Source organism: Biomphalaria glabrata, chromosome 1 (assembly GCF_947242115.1).
Source record: "Biomphalaria glabrata chromosome 1, xgBioGlab47.1, whole genome shotgun sequence".
Classification (NCBI taxonomy): domain Eukaryota; kingdom Metazoa; phylum Mollusca; class Gastropoda; family Planorbidae; genus Biomphalaria; species Biomphalaria glabrata.
The window spans coordinates 13,623,620-13,633,712 of record NC_074711.1 but is presented as its reverse complement, the minus strand read 5'-3'; positions in this window follow the sequence as shown (position 1 = coordinate 13,633,712).

Sequence of the window (10,093 nt, the reverse complement as noted above, 5' to 3'; positions counted from 1 at the left end):
GCTCAGCCACCGCGTCTCCAAGCCAACTATAGCTGCTGAAAAATTACCCCTATTTGGCGTGACGTTCTTCTAAATTGTAATTTCTAAATTTTTGTAAAAAAACAACAACAATACTTTCGATATTCCGCTTGTGTCAGTAGTGTTACTACCGGTCGTTGACTTGTAGCACCAAACTTCTGGTAGACAACAAAACCGTTGAAGGAGTATTATATCTTAACTTGTAAAACTTGAAATAACTTGGAATATGCTTTTTTTTTTTTCTATTGTGGGGACCCCTTTCTGATGGAGGTACCTGGCCAATTGCCTCGCCTTCCCTCCGGCCCAGTCTCAAACAATAAAGAGAGGGTGAGTCAGGGAGGTACTAGACTTCGCTTTTACTCACCGCTCTTTCCCCCCCCCCCTCTCTCACGTAAGTTGAAGAAACAAAAAACTGATGACATGGTGAAAAAGTTGAACCCCCCCCCCCCACTACTTTATGTGAAACAAATGCTTATTAGACTAAGAGGCTTGAACTCACGCAGTGTCATCTTGTTCGCTTTGTAGTTGCACTTTACGCATTGTAGGATGAATCTAATAAGAAAAACATTTTAAAAATATTTTTGTTTTAAATCAAAGCTTGTATTAAGCGTACTTGTATCAATTAGTTTGGATCAGTCATGCAGTTAAATTTGTAATAGATATTAAATAACAATAAAAAAGCATTTATAAAAATTAAAAAAAGGTGGGAACGACCTCAAATCGAGCTCATGGCCCAAGCCTTCTCAGGCTTCTCAAACCAACACTGTACCACTTACTAACCACTCTGCTAGTGGAGAGCCTATGAATATGGAAGATTGTTTAGTTATCTATTGTTTTTATAGTCTCATCCTAGTTTTCATGTTGTGTTCACTGAGACTCAGACGACGGTGAATATAGGGGACTAATTCTGCTTATATCACCACAAGTACAAATTCTTTCCCTTGTTTGGGATACCAAAAAAAAAAATTACCAATAATTAACTAATTAGTTGTGTTTTTTTTGTTGTTTTTTTTTATTCTTATGTTGTCAGTACAAGAAATAATTGTGCAAAATTCCAACTTGATCCAAGATTGGTAGTGGGAGAAAAAAACGTGTACAAACTTTTGACCAGACAGACAGACTGACAGACAGAAAAATGTGAGTTGATATAAGTTTTGTAATAAAACAACTATATCAAACAGCCTTCACAGTGTCTACATTTTTAGCCGTAAGGAGAATCCGCTAGCGGTTTCGTGTTATTTGTCTGTTTAAGTCCGTCTGTCTGTTAGTCTCAAAAACTAAATGCGCTATTTATCATTCGTTTCACCATCGCCTGTTTAGTCATCGAAATGTTATGGCTTATGTTAAAGGAAAGCTTAATTTTCTTTCGTTTAGTATGAAAACTGTTTTTGAAATTTATATAAACACAAGGTTACAAAGACAGTTTGTGTGGGAACACAAACTGAAAATCTGCCTCCGAAGTGGTCCACCCAGGCAGGTAAAAAGGCAGATTTCAATATTATCAGAATGAAATTCTATCAAAGACAAATGATAGAAAATAATGGAGAAAAGAAAAGGTTAACAGAGCGGTCCAGCAGACCAAAGGATAGGTGAAAGTGAATGTGAAGTTAGATGTGAACCTGGCCTAAGTGATGTCTTATAATGAATATCTAATTGATCTAATTGTTTTGTAAAGGGCCAATCTCTTATTCCATAAGAACAAATAAGAATCCGTAAAAAAAAAAAAAAAAATTATTTGGTTGTGTTCTATAGTTATGCATTTTTTCTCTTTAAACAAAAAAAAGTAAACATTTTTGTGTGAGTGTAAATATAGTACTTAGTATAACAGAACTTACATAACATAACAATACAAATATAAAAAAAATTGACAAAAAATCTACAACCGTTTGCACAATGTGTTAAAAATATGGTAGGTCACAGTTTCACCTAATAAAGAGCCTCAAGTGTTTGTTACTATTAATAGTGAATAGTTGTAAAAGTGGTGTATTTGTATGAAAAAAAGCCTGCTTGCATAAGTGATTTGAAAAATTAGATTTTTGAACTTTGAATGGTCCAAAATCTAAAATATTGTGATGTCGGATTTTCACTATCTTTTCTAGTTTACGAGATCTAAACGGGACGGACAGACGGACAGAAGGACAGACAGGCCACACAAAACTAATAGCGTCTTTTCCCCTTTCGGGGGTCGCTAATAAACCAATTTTTTTTAAATATTAAAAGTCTTATATACTTTAAAACTATAGAAATAGTATATTATAATAACTCTCTCCCTCTCTCTCTCCCTCTCTCTCTCTCTCTCTCTCTCTCTCTCTCTCTCTCTCTCTGATTGTGTGTTTGTCTGTGTGTTTGTTTATATAAAGTTTCGACGTTCCCTAAATAAATGTAAATTAAAAAAAAAAAAGGTCGAGTTCTCTTGAAAGTCTTCACTTTTTATATTTTGTGATCTACAGCTTTAGTAAGCACATACAAATTACATTTCTAAAACAAAATGTAAGCGACAGTCAGCAGTCATCTGCATCTCTGCATTGTCCTAAAGTGAGTTTGTCTACAAAGTGAGTACAACCAGGCCGCTCAATAGAGTGTTTGGTCTATTGATAAGGCTCATTATGTGTTGTTATTGTATTTATTCCTATGATGTGATATAAGAAATATAAACCGAGAAATATCAAAGATTTGTAAAACGATACAGACTAGAATTACATTTACAGATGCAAAATATTAAAAATAATGTTCACGCTTGGAGGAGAGGGGAAGGGTCTGTGGTCTCAGTGGTGCCACGTGTGGGCCCGCGCTCCAAACCTGCTCCATTTAGATCAACTTGTCTAGTGGCCCTTGGTCTCTTTTGTCTACTGACGTAAGTGGGGCTGCTGGTGACAGAGTTGTATTGGAAGGGAGATAATACATACCATCTGTCATCTTTAGCGCCATTATTACATCAACCATGGACAGAGAGATTACAGAAATGATAGATTCGATTCAAACTTTTTAATCTTTAGGAATCGTACCCGGAATCGATTCTTATGTAACTTCTTGTATGAATATATACAATAGCCTCAACCAGGGGCGGACTGGGAGCTAAAACCTGCCCGGGCATTTCTATACAATCCGGCCCACAAATTGTATATCATATGATGGACATCCACTTCTAACGTATCGATAACTGAACGCATGCATACAATGAGCTCTGTATCTTTATAAGTAATATAGGCCTTATGATGCATTTTAATCGCTAAGCCTGTATGTCCTAAAAGGATGAAACCTACTAGTAGCGCTGTCTACAGATAAAGGCTACTACACCATTTCGGGAAAATGTGTTAGATTTAACTAGCATTATACTGTATAGAGTCTGTAGAGGATGTTTTTAAACACGTCGTTCAGAGGGCCCCTTTTACGAGAGAATATTATGAAGCCTTTTACAATTTTATTTAATAAGTTCTATAGTGGCATTCATGAGGCCCTTTGGGTGGCCATACCGGCCCATTAGGATACCGGCCCACCGGGCAATTGCCCAGAGGTCCATATAGCCAGTCCGCCCCTGGCCACAACAACAAAAATATTCTAGGTATAGAGTGGTTGAGACAATAAAACCTCCAGTGAGTTTCAAAGTTGTTTTTTTTCTTTTTTTTTTTTTTTGTACATTTTATTTTTATTTAAAGTTATCTCCTGAATCTCCATACTCGAATACGATGTCACTAACTAACGGTAGAATATTGGGAGTGGCTAATAAATATGAGATTTACGAAAATGCATTGTTCTCCATTATTGTCTTTCTTGGTTAATAGCTAAAAATAGATGTCCACTTGATACATGTCCTTTTTTTTATGTCAAATCGATTCCAGATTCATTGTTGCACCTATCTCTACTACATCCCATCCACCAGATAGACATCCGTCACGGTAGTTTCGTTGTTCTGTATCTTGTATCACTAACAGATTTTGTTATCTTTCATAACAGATGTGAGAGTTGGCTCCCCTTGTCTCAAAATCCTTCAATCAGCAGAAAAATAAATGTACAGATTAAAACACTACAATATTTGTTGAAATTTTTTATTGTTTTAATGTTCTTTTTTTTTTTAATGAATCGATCTCCACACACACACACACACACACACACACACACACACACACACCCGCTACAACACTTGAAGCCATTGTTTCCGCGCAGTGTTATGACTCACAAGACCGGAGATGGCCGCATAAGCCAACTCGAACTTTTCTTCCTTCCTTCATCTTTGCTCTGTGAATGGGCGCGTAGGAATACTCCAGGGATCTAACGGGTGCGCAAGGACGGCGAAGACAATGAATAACCTCGATACCAGCCATCTGTGCTATTTTAGGATGGTGCAAAATATGCCCAGACCGTGTCGTTTAATTGCGATGTTGCCAAAATTTGATAAAAAAAAATTATTCATAACATCCCAATTGGACAGAGTCGTAAAATTTTATGTCCGCAGTTGTAGTTTTTATTTCAGTTCGACTCTTAATTTTTTTTCTTTTTGGTACAATTTTAGAACCTTGAACAATTTCCTTCCAAACCATATAAATGGCATCTTCTGGTAGATTTTTTAAATTTCAACTTGTTTGAAAAAAGACAATCATAGTCTGTGGCGTAGCTAGGCATTTGGGGAACGGGGGGGGGCGGGGCTTGACCTATTTAGGAACCCTGCATTTTGACATTTGACATCATGCCATGAGATAATGGCGTAATATATTTAACTCTTTCTCTCCTAACTGACGATACCAGCGTTGATTCCATCAGAATGTGGTAAATAATTACGGAGAGAAAGAGTTAATGTATAAATACATTTCGGACACTCATTTGAAGGCCCCCCCTCAAGTGGGGGCCCGGCTAATTTTCAAATTTGGACGTCCCTCCCCAAGCCAGAGTGGGATAAAAGTTGTAATCTTCTTAGTCTTTAAAGACAATATGTTGTTTTTGTGTTGTTGTTGTTTTTTTGTTGTTGTTTTTTTTTTTGTTAACTTTTTAGTGTGAATACGACAAAATAATAATAATAATAATAATCTGATTACGAAAGATACGCCAGCTTACTACAAATACTGACAACAGGAAGTCCTCGAGTCAACGGATTACTTATTATATTGGGATAGACCTATTTTGATTGACAAGATGTTTGATTTCAATCGCACAGATTTACTGTTTATCAACAAAAAAGAAAAATCCGCAACAGTTATTGACATCGCCGTATCAATGCGCCACAATAGAAAGAAAACTGACATTGAACAACGAAGAAAATATGAAATTCTAAGTTTAGAGATGAAGCGTCTATGGAAGCTATCTACTGTAATAAAAATATACCATGTTGTTACATCAATTGAAGGGATAATGACAACTGACCTCGTAGACAAATTCGAAGCATTCGAAGGACTACAGTGAATTTAGTTTGCACCAAATAGCATCGGTCCCTGGCAGTGCCAGAGAATGAAAATTAATTCATTTCCATAATAATAATCAGAAAGACACACAGAATGTGGCACATTTCTTATTCCTTGTGCTAGGACAAGTGCTTTTTCTTCCCTAGTGCCACTAGAGTGTGGAACGGGTTGCTTGATTCAGCCAAGAAAACCTAAGGCTTAGAAGAATTAAAGTCTTTTATTAACATAACGACTAGACACATGATGTTAGCTTCTGTTTGAAGGAACGTCTCTAATTTATAAGATAAGATAAATAAGATAAGAACACCCAGGGTTGTGTGACTTAAATCCTCTCGCAACATGGAACATCAGTATGAACAAAAAAAATTAGTCTGCCTATTTGAAATCTATAAGTTGTTAGACTTTGAGTGAGTGGGTGTCTCTGTAGGGAAAAAAACACCATCTACGTCACCATATTGATAAGCGAGTAGAGGCGAGCAATGTAAAAATTGAACAGATGGCGCTGGCTGCTCTTTGCTCTACCAATGATGCTAGAGAGACGAGGTCTAAAACAATGGCGGGCCGTATCTTGCGATCAGACGTCACTAATCAGAGAGGACTCGCGATTGATTGCATTAGCCGCGCATTAATCTTCTAAGCACTACAATAGGGCTTAAGTAATCAAATTTGGTAAAAACAGTCCAGGAGAAGCGGAAGCAGAAATTTAGAGAGAAAGCACGAAGTCTGTGATGTCCCAACATGGGTCTATTTTTTACAACTAATAATGTATAATGCAATAGATAAATAGTTTACTTTTGGAAAATTGACTTAAATGCATCGTCACTTAACACGCTCACAGAATTTAAATGCCAGCTAAACTAGATTAAAAAGTTATAGTCTTGTTCCATAGAAGTACTAGCTTTGGAGAAGTGGGTATAGGATCTTTAAAATTCTAAGAAATATTCAAATTCTAATAATAATGGTAATGATAATAAAAGTCATCACCAAAGATGGCTGCCTGGTCGTGTGGTAAGCGCTCTGGACTGTCGTCTAAAGGGTTACGCGTTCGACCCCTCCAGCAGCCATCTTCCGCCGTCCTGCGGGGGATTCGGGCCAGGCTTTAATAAGCTTCAATTCTGAAAGAACATCCGAAACATATAAAACAAAAAACTTTGTGTGCTGATGTTATATAATGGGAACTGGGTTGGGGCGGTAGATGAGAGTGCTAGAGAATTGAAGTCTCATCACGGGGCAAATGGACGACTTGAAAATGTGAGGGATTTAAAATCAACCAGTTACACCAATGAGTACATTGACTATTCTATTTTGTAAACTAGTATCCTTCGTCCATTAAAAGAATTGAGTTAATATTACTTCTTATTTTAAGGAGTACATCTAATAAAATGCCCATGTTAATTTTACCAATTTTGCAAACGTACCTGAACTCAAGTCTATTACTGAGTTAAACAACTCTTTCTGATTTTTCTTATGACCCTTTGCAAAATATTTTTCCGTCTGTGAGTAAAGAGAATTAGTTTACCTTTGATATGGCATGTAGTATAAATTTCTTTACCTTTGATATGTCATGTAGTATAGATTTCTTTACCTTTGATATGGAATGTAATATAGATTTGTTTACCTTTGATATGGCATGTAGTATAGATTTCTTTACCTTCGACATAGCATGTTGTATAGATTTCTTTACCTTCGATATGGCATGTAGTATAGATTTCTTTACCTTCGATATGGCATGTTGTATAGATTTCTTTACCTTCGATATGGCATGTTGTATAGATTTCTTTACCTTCGATATGGCATGTAGTATAGATTTCTTTACCTTCGATATGGCATGTAGTATAGATTTCTTTACCTATGATATGGCATGTAGTATAGATTTCTTTACCTTCGATATGGCATGTAGTATAGATTTCTTTACCTTCGATATGGCATGTAGTATAGATTTCTTTACCTTCGATATGGCATGTAGTATAGATTTCTTTACCTTCGATATGGCATGTAGTATAGATTTCTTTACCTTCGATATGGCATGTTGTATAGATTTCTTTACCTTCGATATGGCATGTTGTATAGATTTCTTTACCTTCGATATGGCATGTAGTATAGATTTCTTTACCTTCGATATGGCATGTTGTATAGATTTCTTTACCATAGCAAATAACATTTCATAAATAGACTGTCAAGCTTTTAGTATCAGCTCAAAAAGTAAGTAGTATCGCTTTGAACGGTCTCATAGGATAAGGCATCTATCGCTGGCGTGCGTGCGTGCGTGTGTGTCTGTATGTATTTCGTCTCTGGCTCTCTGTCACATTCAGATCTCAAAAAAAAAAAAAAAAAAAATTGAAAACAATCGGCCGTATGTTGCTCAAAATTCAAATGAAGTGCTATGGTTGCCTTAGTCTCCTGGAAACGAACCTTTTACACCATTTTAAAGACAAGATTTAGTGATCTTATCAAATATTTAAATTTATTTAACACATTTAAATTTTCAAATAGAATGTGATTAAAGGTTGGTGCAACAGCTTTTCATAGCCTTCACTTTAGTTTATAAAAAAAAAAACAGCTTAATACACCTATTAATTCGAAATATTTAAATGTTAATGGGCCACGTCATAAGTACGACTGACCCACAGAGGTCGCCCAAGAGTTTATGTGTAACAAAAACTGTTTACAGCAGTGATGCTCAAGCTTATTTGGGCGACGGACCATTTTAATTTCCGACTCTCATGTCATGTCATGAAGAGGTTTAAAATTCGTGAATCTATTACTTTTCAGAGACTCTGATAACGCATCCAGTATAGCTTTCAGTTAATAATTTTTTTTTTTAAATGTAATTACTAGAGTGTAGATCCAGTACTCATTCAACTGATAAGTATTTGTGTTTCCCTCAAATTATTGCCCTCGAGTCCTCGTACGGACACCAGAAGAACAGACGATAGATATTGTCCCTTTCCCCCACCTCCAACCAAAAAGTAATGGATCTCTGACACCATCGCTGTCGCGGCTGTCGCCAACATGAGACCCTCCGTGACCTTCTTTACGATGCACGACATTACTATCATTTGTGGCTTCTTGTATACCAATCACTTCGATTACTGTCCTTGCGTATTATAGTTTAAGTGCTTTAATTGGTTCGTCTCATTTGCATAAATTTGCTAATAAAAAGAGGGTGGGGGAGTTGTTAAATTGAACACGTGTGAGAGAAAATGTTGAGACTTCAAGAAAAGATTTCCCTGCTAGTCCAAATATGATGACCTTTTGATTTCTGTCATGCGTGTGGCGCAACAAGACGTCAGAAACTCTCGAAACTCTTAGTGGCAGACGACAATGTGAACCGCGGCAAGACCGCGAGAAAACAGGACCGTTACAAGTTAGGTCTCGCGCTGGCAACGTGCGAGTACAAGAGTGACAGGTGGCGCTGTACCGCCTCACACCCCTCGCATTGTTCCGCCGTGATTAGCGGGAATGATGCAGATAGGCCAAGCGTAAACAAAGATAGCGGCGCACAGGGGCGGGCGGAGCGGCGGCACTGGAGTGAAGAGGGGCTTTAATAGAATTATGATTCGCTCCTTGTTTGGACGTCCCTTCTGCTAGTGCTGTCGTCTGCTCAAGGAGTGGAGGGAAAAGTCAATTTGGGAAGACGGTGTTCAGGAGCAGGACAAATCTTTGAATTCGAGGCTCCCAGGAGACACAAGGACCATTAATGCTGATTAAACCAGATTAGATTTTTTTTTTAAAATCTAATAATCTAAGTTGTTTTGTTTTTTTTTAATATATTTCACAAGAGTGATGAATGGAGAACAAAAAGGTCGTGTTATGCAAGAGTAATGTCACAAAAGTTGTTCTGTAACATTTCGGTGTTGTCATTAGTTGGGGTCTTCTATTTTTTTTATGTGATTTTTATTTCTAACTAGACATATGTTACCCGCGACCCGCGGGTCTTTATTTGCGCATTACTGTCGATATAGTCACTGAGAGTGTTTTGTAAACAATTAAACGAAATAATAATGTAATAAGTAAAGCGAATGTGTCAATGTAAAAATGGTGTGAATGAAGCTATCAAATCAAAATAGCTAATAGGCTTAAATCTATTTTTTTTTTCAAATTAAAACATTTGCTTGTAGGCCTACATATATTTGATTAAAAATTGAGATGAATAGACTTAATTTTGTATGTTCATGTGTTAAAGTAAAAAGTAGATCTTGAGGTAGACATAGATCTAAATCTACACTAATCTAGTTGCCTTTTAGAGTTCATTCTGTGTTGCGCATGCGTGACCTTTTTTCATGAATGAATATAGGCCTATCTCAACACGGCTACGCAGCTTTATTTAGCGAACAGCGAACGAATGTATTAAAAATGCTTTAGAAAAACAAATTTGAATGTTAATTTGATTAAAATATGAAATGAGTGGACAATAATTAGTATGTTTATGTGTTAAAGCATAAAACTATCTTTGCGAAAAGAAGTTTTATTATCTTAGAGTTCAATAAGAGTTTTAGACCTAGGCCTAGGAACAGACTCAGTAGAGAGATGTGTTAATCACTGTATATTTGTAACCATTTGGTAATGTCTAATGAAAGGATGTTCGCCAGACTTTTCCCGCGGCCTTCGGGTCTAAGTTTGTGTTTACTAATCTAGTGGATTGGATTTAGATGTATGTTAAACTTAACTAATGATCCTTT